At 45.7% G+C, this 12,386-nt stretch overlaps 4 non-coding genes across 4 annotated transcripts; all 4 read right to left on the bottom strand.

Moving 5' to 3' along the window:
- Window positions 1-1,562: 1,562 nt before the first annotated feature.
- Window positions 1,563-1,635, bottom strand: trnaf-gaa (transfer RNA phenylalanine (anticodon GAA)). The gene has a single exon. It is a non-coding gene; the product is annotated as a tRNA-Phe (tRNA).
- Window positions 1,636-3,349: 1,714 nt separating this feature from the next.
- On the bottom strand, window positions 3,350-3,422 carry trnav-cac (transfer RNA valine (anticodon CAC)). The gene has a single exon. It is a non-coding gene; the product is annotated as a tRNA-Val (tRNA).
- A 1,234-nt stretch (window positions 3,423-4,656) lies between these two features.
- trnav-aac (transfer RNA valine (anticodon AAC)) lies at window positions 4,657-4,729 on the bottom strand. The gene has a single exon. It is a non-coding gene; the product is annotated as a tRNA-Val (tRNA).
- A 109-nt stretch (window positions 4,730-4,838) lies between these two features.
- trnaf-gaa (transfer RNA phenylalanine (anticodon GAA)) lies at window positions 4,839-4,911 on the bottom strand. Its single transcript has one exon. It is a non-coding gene; the product is annotated as a tRNA-Phe (tRNA).
- Window positions 4,912-12,386: the final 7,475 nt, after the last annotated feature.

Raw genomic sequence — 12,386 nt, 5'->3', positions numbered from 1 at the left:
CCATGTGTCTCTGTACAGCACTAGAGCTCTGAGCACTGGGCTCCCCCATGTGTCTTCCTGTATACCTCATCACACTGCACTGCACAAACCACAAACTCACTGCACAGTCTGACCTGCAGTTCCAGTAAAGCTCTGTCGAAACAGGCCCATTTCCTAAAGACAGGGGAGTGAAGAGATAGTGCAGTTTTACTGAAGATAATATGTCCCTCTCTAAAAATATGCTGTCATATCATTATATTACATTTTTTCATGCTAGCCCAGCAGGAATTGTGGCCTTAAATCACAGCTGTTCAGCTGTATTAACAAGAACTGATTATTTCTAGTTAATCATTTTATTGTTTGTATTAATATTAAAACTACCAGTTGTACTCTCACTAATATTAACAGGAATACACTAGCATTAGTATTAGTAGCTGTCCATGACATCACGCCGCTCTTTGTGACGAAAGCGAGATGCCTAGCCGGGCATAGTGACGTGGCGCGTGTTGCCGTGGTTACCATACTTATGATTTGTAAACAAATGGAAAATGCATTTCAACTGTTACTCAAACACATTTATCAACTTGGAATATAATTCTCTAGCTCTAGGATTAAATTCCTAAATAATAGGAAAGGGTCAAGAATGGGAAAAGAATCAGTACTCACCAATCGGTGAAGTTAATAGTTAATTCTACAGTTCTTCAGTTGAATTAATAGGTTGTCGATAGATAAGTGATCAATAACTCTCCGCAGTGCGCTCCACGCGCCTCCCGGGATCTCGCTCTCTGATCCCGGTGCTCTGGCTGGTGTCTCTGACGTCACAGTGCTCTTTCTAAAATATATAACATCTCCAAAAAAAAAAACACACCGGGCTTTGAAGAGAGGCGATTCATAACAGCTGGAGAAGGTGTAATATTTGTGTGTGTCAGCAGTGAAACTGCATGTTAATTGATGGAGGGCTGAGCGGGGAATAACGGTTGCTCAGGGTCACAGGGTCACAGGTCATAGTGACTGGATCGGAGTTACAGGATAAATAATAAAGAGTTTGTTCGAGTGTCACATCTTCGTCCTGGGTTCTTAATTTTTACACTATACGTGTAGGAGAAACAAGACAGTGTGTGTGTGTGCCCAGGTAATTCTGGGAGACAGATCGAATCTGGGCTAAAAGAGAGGGGGCTTAGCCCTCTTACATTTGCTAGTTCAAAGTTGTACAACCCATTTGTATCTGCTAGGCCCTGGTGAATTGCTGCGAAATGCTGAAATAACCTCTCGGCTCCTTGGTTGTCATTTCGTCAAACGTGCGTTTGGTACAAGAGTGCATGAAGGCACCGGAAATACATTGGGAACAAATGACCGTTGGCTCAAGACCTCTGTGAAGTAAGGGAGCGTGCAAAAAGAGGTTGTTTCCACATGGTCTTGAACCGGGGACCTTTCGCATGTGAAGCAAACATGATAACCGCTACGCTTCGGAAACCTGTAGGAATTGTTGCTGGTGTCTCGCTTGCGTTTCGGGCTGAGAAAGGGAAGCATCACTTTGGCCAGGGGGCGCTGGAGAGAGGAACAAAGGGCGCGATGAAACAAAATGCCAAAACCCGGGATCAAACCAGGGACCTTTAGATCTTCAGTCTAACGCTCTCCCAAATGAGCTATTTCGGCGGTGCGCAGAGCCCACGGCCACCTGCTCCAGCCTTCCTGTGTTGCGGCATGAGTGCACCAAGAGTAGAGGGAGAGTGTTGCAGGAACGTCACTCAGAAGGAAAGCCACCCAGCTGCGCCCTCTGAGCTCTGTCCAGCGCATCTTCCTCGCATGGACTCCTGCCTGCGACGGGCAGGAAACAATTAGCAAGAACAGAACGACACCCAATGGGTGTCTCATGACCGCACCTTAGGTTGTGACACGTGCAGGTGTGAGGGGTTGCTGGGCTACTTTGGAGCAGAGCTTGGGCGGAGGGGGGGCGGGAAAGCAGACAAAGAGGTGACACCTCAAGGTCTGCACGATCACAGCTCTCCGCCGCCCCAGGCTTCAGCTCGATAAGCTACTGGACACACCCGCCCCTCCTCACACAGACCGTGGAAAAGCCCCCGAGTGGGAGGGCTCTCTCTTCCTCCCAGGAGCTCTTGGACATGACGCACAGACAGGGCGCGGGGAGCCGCCGCCTGCAAACACGGCTCCAGGCAGGACTCCACTCCGCAGCAGCCGCAGAGCAGAGGAGATGAGGGCAGCTTAGCTCCTGTGCAGAGACCTGAGCTGTTGTTGCTGTGGATGCTGTCTTTTCTGCACTCGGGGTAGGAGTGAATGTTGAGTTGCCCTTAGAAATGAAGCAGAGCACTTCAACGGCACGGGTGTGTGTGTGTGCGCGCCCTGGTGATTCTGGGAGACAGATCGAACCTGGGCTACAAGAGAGGGGGCTTAGCTCTCTTCCATTTGCTAGTTCAAAGTTGTACAACCCATTTGTATCTGCTAGGCGGCGCAGTCGTCGTAAACAAAGAACGCTTTGAAAAGCGTCAAAGGCAAGTCATTCCGAGTTGGTCATTTGTGTTTTCCGTTCAGACGCGATATGCTGAAATGATCTCTCGGCTCCTCGGTTGTCATTTCTGCTCCGTAAAGGGATCACAGCACGCGTCGGCTTCCAGCATGCTGGGTCGGGACACGATGCCGGGGGTTGGAGAGAGCGATGTCTTCCTCGTTAGTATGGTGGCAAGTATCCCCGCCTGTCACGCGGGAGACCGGGGTTCGATTCCCTGACGGGGAGTAGCTTTTCTTTCACCTCCTTAGAGAAATGACTGCCTTTCACTTCTCTGTTTTCTTTCACAGCGTCGTGCACCTTTTCATTGCTCTCGCTATCAGAGCCTTCGCACGGCACACGACTCGACATCAGGAAGCACATTGAAGTGAAAGCAGGAAGCGCTGCGACATGCACTGTGCAGATCCCGCCACACTAAGAGGTGAGTGGGTCTGTTCGATGCACAAAGAACGCTTTGATAAGCGTCAAAGGCAAGTCATTCCGAGTTGGTCGTTTGTGTTTTCCGTTCAGACGCGAAATGCTGAAATGATCTCTCGGCTCCTCGGTTGTCATTTCTGCTCCGTTAAGGAATCACAGCACGCGTCGGCTTCCAGCATGGTGGGTCGGGACATGATGCCGGGGGTCGGAGAGAGAGCGATGTCTTCCTCGTTAGTATAGGACCTGTCACCTGTCCCCACCTGTCACGCGGGAGACCGGGGTACATCAGGACGCGCATTGAAGTGAAAGCAGGATGCGCTGCGACATGCACTGTGCAGAACCCGCCACACTAAGAGGTGAGTGGGTCTGTTCGATCACAGCGCTAGGCGAATCCCCAATCCCCTTTTGTGCGTGGCGACAAAAGAAGTCTGTTTCCGCCCGGTTTCGAACCGGGGACCTTTCGCGTGTGAGGCGAACGTGATAACCACTACACTACGGAAATGGTGGTAAGACGTGCCCAGCGGCCCAGCGCTGAGCTTCGCCAATGCGATTCAGCTGCTTCCAGTGCCTTTATTGGAGTGCGCTGATGGACCGTGCTCTCTCTCCAGAGACCAGCACGCCTGTCATGGACGGAGCAGGAAAGGCGGCGCCACATTTTACAGCCCTCTCCACGCAATCGACGAAATCGGGCTACTGAAGTGGAGAAAATCGCCTCTCCAGAAAGTGCAAATATCATCTTGGAGAGTATAAATCCTATTGCCGAAGGTCAGCCCTGTCTACCAGAGTAGCCCTCCCACAGTGATGATCAGCTCGTCTCACACGCGAGAAGTTTCGGTTGGAAACAAGCGCCCCCTCTTCTCGCACGTTTTGCACGTTCGAGTGGTTTTAATGCAGCTCCTTCGTACACGGTGCTGATCTTTTGGAAAGCAGGAGGCAAAACCGACACGTTCTCATACCGGGAGTCGAACCCGTGCCGCCTGGGTGAAAACCAGGAATCCTAACCCCTACACCATATGGCAGCAAACAACCACGTTGTTCCCGGCATCATGCAAGCAAACTACATAAATATGAGAAAACACGCAAGAGAGTTGTCACTCAGAGTGTCGAAGGGTCGATGTATACTGAGGCTCAGTTGAAATGCAACGTCAGGACTTTTCCGAATTATGTCACACAAAGATAATTTACTACTTGCACGAATGAAGGCAAAAAAAGCCAATCGATGTGAACGAACGGCGCTTTGCAGAGGAGTACTGCCTGACTGGATCGTTGATGAACGACAGAGGCCACTCCGACCTCTTCTCGGTTTTCTTCAATGACTTACTAAGGATCTTCTTCACATTCGCCCATGCAGGAGAAGCCAGTTACACCAAAGCAAACGCAGGGAAGTGCATTTCAAGCAGAGACCAGGAGGGACTTGTTTACACCGAGAGTGGTCGGAGAATGGAACAATGCGCCCAGCCCTGTTGCTGGAGCCGATTCTTGATGAGATCTTGGGCTCACAAAGAGGCCCCCGCTGGATGCTAATCTTTCTGTTGTTCTTGCAGGTCCTGCGCTGCTTTTAAGCCGACAGAGCTCGTCCTGGTCTGTCGGCACAGCCCAAATGCAAATGATCGGCTCCGCGTACAGAAGGAACGTGCGTTTGGTACAAGAGTGCACGAAGGCACCGGAAATACATTGGGAACAAATGACCGGTCGCTCAAGACCTCTGTGAAGTACAGGAGCGTGCAAAACGAGGCTGTTTCCACCCGGTCTCGAACCGGGGACCTTTCGCGTGTTAGGCAAACGTGATAGCCGCTACACTACGGAAACCTGTAGGAAATGCTGCTGGTGTCTCGCTTGCGTTTCGGGCTGAGAAAGCGACGCGTCACTTTAGGTAGGGGGAGCTGGAGAGAGGAACATAGGGTGCGATGAAACAAAATGCCGAAACCCGGGATCAAACCAGGGACCTTTAGATCTTCAGTCTAATGCTCTCCCAAATGAGCTATTTCGGCGGTGCGCAGAGCCCACGGCCACCTGCTCCAGCCTTCATGTGTTGCAGCATGAGCGCACCAAGAGGAGCGGGAGAGTGTTGCAGGAACGTCACTCAGAAGGAAAGCCACCCAGCTGCGCCCTCTGAGCTCTGTCCAGTGCATCTTCCTCGCATGGACTCCTGCCTGCGACGGGCAGGAAACAATTAACAAGAACAGAACTACACCCCATGGGTGTCTCATGACCACACCTTAGGTTGTGACACGTGCAGGTGTGAGGGGTTGCCGGGCTACTTTGGAGCAGAGCTTGGGCAGAGGGGGGGCAGGAAAGCAGACAAAGAGGTGACACCTCAAGGTCTGCACGATCACAGCTCTCCGCCGCCCCAGGCTTCCGCTCGATAAGCTACTGGACACACCCGCCCCTCCTCACACAGACCGTGGAAAAGCCCCCGAGTGGGAGGGCTCTCTCTTCCTCCCAGGAGCTCTTGGACACGACGCACAGACAGAGCGCGGGGAGCCGCCGCCTGCAAACACGGCTCCAGGCAGGACTCCACTCCGGAGGAGCCGCAGAGCAGAGGAGATGGGGGCAGCTTAGATCCAGTGCAGAGACCTGATCTGTTGTTGCTGTGTACGCTGTCCTTTCTCTTCTCGGGGTAGGACATCAGGAAGCACATTGAAGCGCTGCGACATGCACTGTACAGATCCCGCCACTACTGGGCCCGATTTCCCCGGATCGAAACCGAGCGGAAACAGGCCCTTTTCGTTTGTTGCCACGCAGACTGTTTGGGGATTCGCCTAGCGCTGTGATCGAACAGACCCACTCACCTCTTAGTGTGGCGGGATCTGCACAGTGGATGTCGCAGCGCATCCTGCTTTCACTTCAATGCATGTCCTGATGTACCCTGGTCTCCTGCGTGACAGGTGGGGATATTTGCCACTATACTAACGAGGAAGACATCGCTCTCTGCTTAGTGTGTAAAACACTTACTTGCAGCATTGTGGGTGCTGTGGTTTAAATGCTATTGGTTTGTGAACAGAATACCCCTATCCAAGTACATTGTGCCACATTAAATAAACACACGAGAAAAAGAGATTCAGAACGCAAAGCTGTGTCAGTGTTCTGTGTAAAAAATCGGTTTGAACATCATGGGAGCTGTTTTTAATAAGCTGCTGAGTAAAGAATATTTTAATCTTCCTGCTGTCAGTAGTATTGTGAATATAGTTGACTCTTACCCGAATGAAAACAGAACGTAAAGGAAGGGTTTCAGAATTCAGACAAAGCTTTATTCCCGTGCTTACAGTCTGAGTAATTGGAGACTGCGCTATTCTGTTGCCTATGGTCATATACGGGTTTTTCGCATGAAGCCATATTGAACAGTATTTCTCGCGTTGTGAACTTGTGCACACAGCGGTCCCCTGGGTTCCAGTTAGTGCGTAATTACGCATCGATGAAAAACCGGAGGTTTAAAAAAAGATAATTAGCTCACAGATACTTTGATGTAGAGGCTGTGGAAATATCCACATGTCTTGGTCTTTTAAATGCATTTGGTTTGAAGGCGTTCTGTGCTTCCGTTGCGAAGATATGGACAAAAGAATATTCGTGCTTGGTCAAACAAATGTCATATAAACGAAAAAGTAAAGGCTGAGAAAGCATTCACAATGTATTTTATAAACAAAGCAAGTATTCTCGCGATTCTAAGAGGTTTCGTGTAAACGCTACAGGCGTGCCAAAATCGTTTTCGAACTTCAAGCTAACTTTTCCCCGGTCTGGTACCATAGGTCACGTAGCTTAAAATGCCAGTCATGGTTTTTTTCCTATCTTGTGGTACATAACGTACCATTTCGGACTATCACAAAGGGCTTGATTTCGTTAAATGCATGTATTAATTTCCTTTCTGGAAAACTTGTTTTTTTTTTAAATTCACACAGCTTGCGAGAAATGAAATTCAATTCTTGATTATCAGTGCAGAAGAAATATTGCCATCTGGCAAAAAAATATATTTTTTTAACCGGAAAGTTGTGAGGTGAGACAGGGACCCACCATTCCGTCTGTGTGGCTCGTTTGATTGTTAACTGAAAGGTTGGTGGTTCGAGTCCACCCAGGGACGGGTTTCTTTTGCGATGTAAACATTGTCTTCGCAAAGGTCGATTGGATTTCTAAGCGAAACCTTAACCATTTTAATATTTGCAGGAAATGCGAGTGCTTAACACGTGTCTGAATCACCGGGAAATGTCCGATTGCTGTATGCCCAACATCGCAACTCCACAGGAAACCAAATTCACCCAAGAAAAAGTCGAGTCGTCATTTATACCCCCGTTGCATCCTCTGCTGAAATATTTTAAAAATACAATGCAGATTTGTTTAAGAACTTGCAAGCTTTGTTACATTAGCACCGTGCATTTGGACTTCGATATTTTGACACATTTACCTTAATTTTAAACATAAATACTGTACAATCTATTGTTATTTTGTTGTACTATTAAAATATGTTAGCTGAGGATGCAAAGGGGTGAAAGGGGAAGGTCAGAGGTGTAGTAACACCAAGGTTAGGATTGGTGGAGGTGATAAGGATGTTGATGGTTTTTCTCTGTAGAGAATTTTGAGTTTTTTATCCTTCTCTGAAGTGAGAAACTGGAAGAGTTGGGAGTTGAGGGATCTGATGAGGTTAGTTATGAAAGGAAGTTGATGTGGAGCTGTTAGCCGTAAAAACTCCTTAATGTCTTTGATGTTGTCATCAGCGATAAACTGCATTCAGCAAAGATAAAAAGAAAATTATCTTTGCTTACTGCCCTGTCTTTCTCACACCTGAAGAAGGCTCCACAGCCGAAACATTGTGATTCTTTTCTTCTCTTTTCAGCAGGAATAGTCCTTTAATTGTTCCTTTGCAGCCTACACATGCTGACGCAGCTACCCACCCGATAGCTAACATTCCTATAATCACAACTATGAATGTCCACTTTGGGTATTTTTTCCATGCTTATTTATTATTATTATTATTTATTCTGTCATTGAAGCATATTTTATGTCATACTGAAGTGTCCTTATCACTGAAAAAATATTTTTTTAATTTAGAAAGTAAGAAAATGATAAATCACTAGGAATTGCATTTAGCCTGTTCTGATCTAGATTTTCTATATACTTTAACATGTCATGTTCACAATGTCACAACTCATAAATGAAACAGTGAAGTGTTGTAATTACAAATGTACATAGTGTCGGGACATTGAGATGTTTTGGTAATGAGGAAGGAGGGACATGCAATGTTCACAGGGTCAAATTTATAAAACGCTACAGTAAAATTTCTTGTATTTCGGGATTATGAGAGCCTGTTACATTGTGTCTCACACCTCAGTGTCAGAATTTTGAGACATTTTTATAACCAGAGGTAGGTTCATAGCAATAAGCAGAAAGTGCGATCATCCTTTGCTCATCTTCGGTTAACCATATATTCTCATATGCCATGTTCTGAATGTCCCATTTAAAACTGCTATATTAAAATTAAGACTTTTTTATGATCAGAAGGCAAGGTTGTGGTAAATATGCATAAAGTGCAAGTGAACTTATGTTTTGCCTTTGTCTTGTTATTGTGAGTTTTGAAAATTGGTTTTCGATTTTCTGAAATGCGTTTCACACAAAAATGCAATTTGGATAGTCACTACTTATATATTCCCCTTAACTGAGGATATGTACAGTAATCCATCCCGATTAGTACTTTTAAAAATTACTGTAGAGAGAGCCATCAGAAAGGGAATGAAAACTTGCATTAAACAAAATCAAGCTGCATGTAATCATCCATAGTGATACATTTTGTAAGACAAGACAGGAAGAAAGACACTGGATGGATTTGAACGCAGAATCTCCTGTTTAATAGGAAAACACTTTAACCAAATCAGCCAAGATGCTGTCAGAGTATTAACATCATGTCTGCGTCAGTGATTACAGCTGACTATCGCTGGAGGACAGTTCACTGTGAACAAGTCAGCCTGCATAATGAGGGGGAAGAGACTGACCTCTGTGATGCACTATAGAGTTACATTAACCTTCTATCCAACTGTTCTATGCTGCATTCTATCCTAGTGGTAAATATTGGTTTCCGTGCGTGTAATATTCCTTTTTTTGTCAAATTTTATCAAGCACAAATTTTGCTGTTGAAAATAAGCCTTGTGGTTTTCAATGTTGTGATCCTTTTACCCCAGTGTCACCAAAATTGATACATTGTGCTTTGGCAATTCTTCAGGCTATATTGTTTAGAGGAGCTCAGTTGAATTAGTTTATATAAAGTATTTCTTTTCCCTTTAATCCTTTAAAACATATTACATTTTCAAAACATTGTATCTTTCTTCCTACTATTTGTAGCGGCAATGCTTATTAATAAGACAGAATTAAGTGTTGCTGTGCTTTCCCAAATGAGGCCCCATCTCTCTCTTCAAGCTATTCAGGCAGGCTGATTTAAAGATGTTTTCTTTTGATAGGGGACAGCTCCCAAATGGGGATGCATTTAGCTAAGCCTAGCTATCATGATCAGTGGGCATCCATTGGCGCCTATCTGTCTAGGGAGTGCCAGATGGACATCTGGACTGCATTCCTAAGTGTCAGGAGTGACTCATATCTCACCTTGATCAACCAATCAGGGACTGGTAGGGCCGAGTAACCCACGTGGGTCTCTGATGCCCATGAAACTTTCATCCAATGAACGAGCTGAAGTTCCTCCAGGTAAAAACAGGCAACACAGAGCTCCAAGACTATTCTAAAGGGAATTCAAAGGAGAATTCCAGGAGTGTGAGACAATTCCAGGGCGGGACGGCCCAGGAGCAGAAAGGCTGCCAAGGGCAGGACATTCTCGCAGCGCGCCTCCTGACCATCCTGAGACTCAGCCCGGACAACCACGGAACGGCCAGTGTGTCCGAGTGCCAGAACTTTCCTTTGTTCTAAGAGTCTAGAGCGGAGGTTGCCAGAGAGTAACCAGAGGATCCACCTGAGCAGGCCTCGCGAACAGGTCGGAACTGTGGACAGCTGAATCACTATTCAGAACTAGCTCTTCATCAGGAACGAACCGGTCCTCTTCCTGACTTGCTGGGACCCACAGTCATCTTTTCTCCTGTGTGCAAACTTTGCTAGTTAAAGCCAACACTAACTAGCTGGTCAGTGAGCATCAGCAGTGCACCGTCACAAGCCGCACAGCACAGCCTGGCACCGAGCCAGAGAGCGCGGATTGGACAGCAACAGCCTGCAACTGTTTCTTTGTGCCCGCAGGAGATCTGAATCCCCAGAGATTGGATGAGTATTCAACTTCAATGCATTACAGCTCGAGAATTCAATTGTTATCCCAAACAGTTGATATCAATTTAATTCCTAAGAGTTATGTACTTGTTTTGAGTATCTAATGTAGAAGTTGTAACCAAGTTCAATTACGAAATGGTCTAAATGAATGATATACTGAACGTATGTCCTCTTGATATATGTAACTCTTGGTAACTGACTGAATATATACCCTTTGTATTCTGATAACCCTCTCGATAAGATCTGTTAGGTTTATATGCATATTCCATATATTAAGAAATGTATCCTCGTGTATTAGTACCTGTGTGTGTGCATTGTTTGTGTTATATCGCATGGTTAGATTCTAAAGCCATTAAAAGAATCATTTTGTGATTTACTGCTACAATTAATAATTGTCCCAGTAAATGCCCAAACCCTACAGAACTGGTGCCTTCAGAGAGCACACTACATAGTGATGACATCTTTCTGTATGATCAGGACAGGAGCTGCAGGTCCACTGTGTTGTGGCTGCAGTACAATTTTAGCTTATTATAATAATACTTTTTAACAGCGACAGAATCTTAAGATCACAAGGTGTTTACGATATTATTTCAGTATTAAGCTGTTACTACATTCGGAACTGTCCCATATGATTCAGTGTTCCATTAGTTTGGCACTAAACTGCTTAGTCTATTGCAGGAATTGTACTTAGTCCTGTCCTGTAGTGTCATCTAGAGAGCAGCAGCTGTTTCCTTGGGCTCATTGCAATTGGGAACATTGTGATTATTGAGCAGGGGACTAAAGTCAGCAGACGAGCGCGTTGCAAATCGGTAGTAATCTGGCGTACAGAGCTGCATGCTAATCTCTGGATCATCTCCAGTTAATGCGATGCTGTTCTTACCTTGCAATTGACCCAATCTGACTACTGGCACCAACCCTGTTATTACAAAGAAACTTCTTGTGTACCTACCGTGATACATAAGTTTGGTGGAGAGGTTTGGCAGCCCATATTCAGTCAAAGATGTGTGTGCAGATCACTGTGATATATAGGCATCAACAAACTGACAAATTCAATATTAAATGTTTAACTGATAAAGCCCAAATGAACCAAACCTGTATAAATTAGTGGTGGAAAGGAGTCTTTATATATAGCAAAAGGTCTCTGATCCTTTGGTAAGAACGATGGGTATATAACCCATTGTCCTCAATATTAGAAATGAATCCTTGAGCATTGCCGTTGTACCAACGATCCTCAAAAGTGCTGCCATTACCACTGTTCTATAAAATCCTAACATTACCTGTCTTGCATAAATTGTAGAACATGCCATCACATTTCAGTTGCTTCTCAGTAGCAGTTTGATCTATTATCACCCTACTCCCCACATCATAACCTTCGCTCTTCTAATTCTAGTCTCCTAACTGTCCCCCAAGCCTGTCTACACTGTATGGGTGACAGGGCCTTCTGCTGTTATGCCCCCAAGCTCTGGAACTCTCTCCCCAAGGATACCAGAGTCACCTTCCCTAAACTCCTTCAAATTCAGACTCAATACCTTCTTCTGTAGAAGAGCCTTTACTGAACTGGTTCTATTCTTTACTCCTCTGCTTCTACTTTTCTCCTCAATCTATTGGAATTGTTTTATCCTGTGTATTCTAATTGTAATTTTGTCAAGTGCTTTGAGAAGCCACCTTCGGAACCATTATATAAAATAGTTTATTCTAAATCCTTGAAACTTTAATAGGGCACTGCAGTAGGGCTAAAAATTGACAGCCTTAGTGGGCCATCATGATTTATGCAAATTATAGGTAGTCACAAAGGAAGACTAGGATTCACTTGAAATCCATGACACGGGACACTGAAACAGTGGAGAGGCTTTGTGTAGTAAGCGTTCAGTCTCAATCTACACCATCTGTGCTGCTGGTAGAGGTAGTTGTGAACACCTGTCTTCCGGATCAAGTACTGGGATCTCCAGTCTCAATCCTAATACTTCTCATGACTGTCCACTACCACTGCTGTGAAACCAACACCCATAACATAAGACCTCCGAGATTCTAACTGTACCATTATTCACTGATGTTTGCACACCAGTATTGTTCCTCTGCTAAGGAAGGAAGGCCTACTTTACACCAAGCCCCTGTTGACAATTCCTTCCTTGTATTTATTTTAGTCAGTTTGTGCAGCCCAGAATAGGACATCAGATCTCACTCTTACTGGGCACTACAGTAGCAACTCACTCCATAA

The sequence above is a fragment of the Lepisosteus oculatus genome, chromosome 14, assembly GCF_040954835.1.
Source record: "Lepisosteus oculatus isolate fLepOcu1 chromosome 14, fLepOcu1.hap2, whole genome shotgun sequence".
Taxonomy (NCBI): domain Eukaryota; kingdom Metazoa; phylum Chordata; class Actinopteri; order Semionotiformes; family Lepisosteidae; genus Lepisosteus; species Lepisosteus oculatus.
The sequence above is the reverse complement of the archived record's forward strand: the minus strand, read 5'-3'. Positions and strand labels throughout refer to the sequence as shown.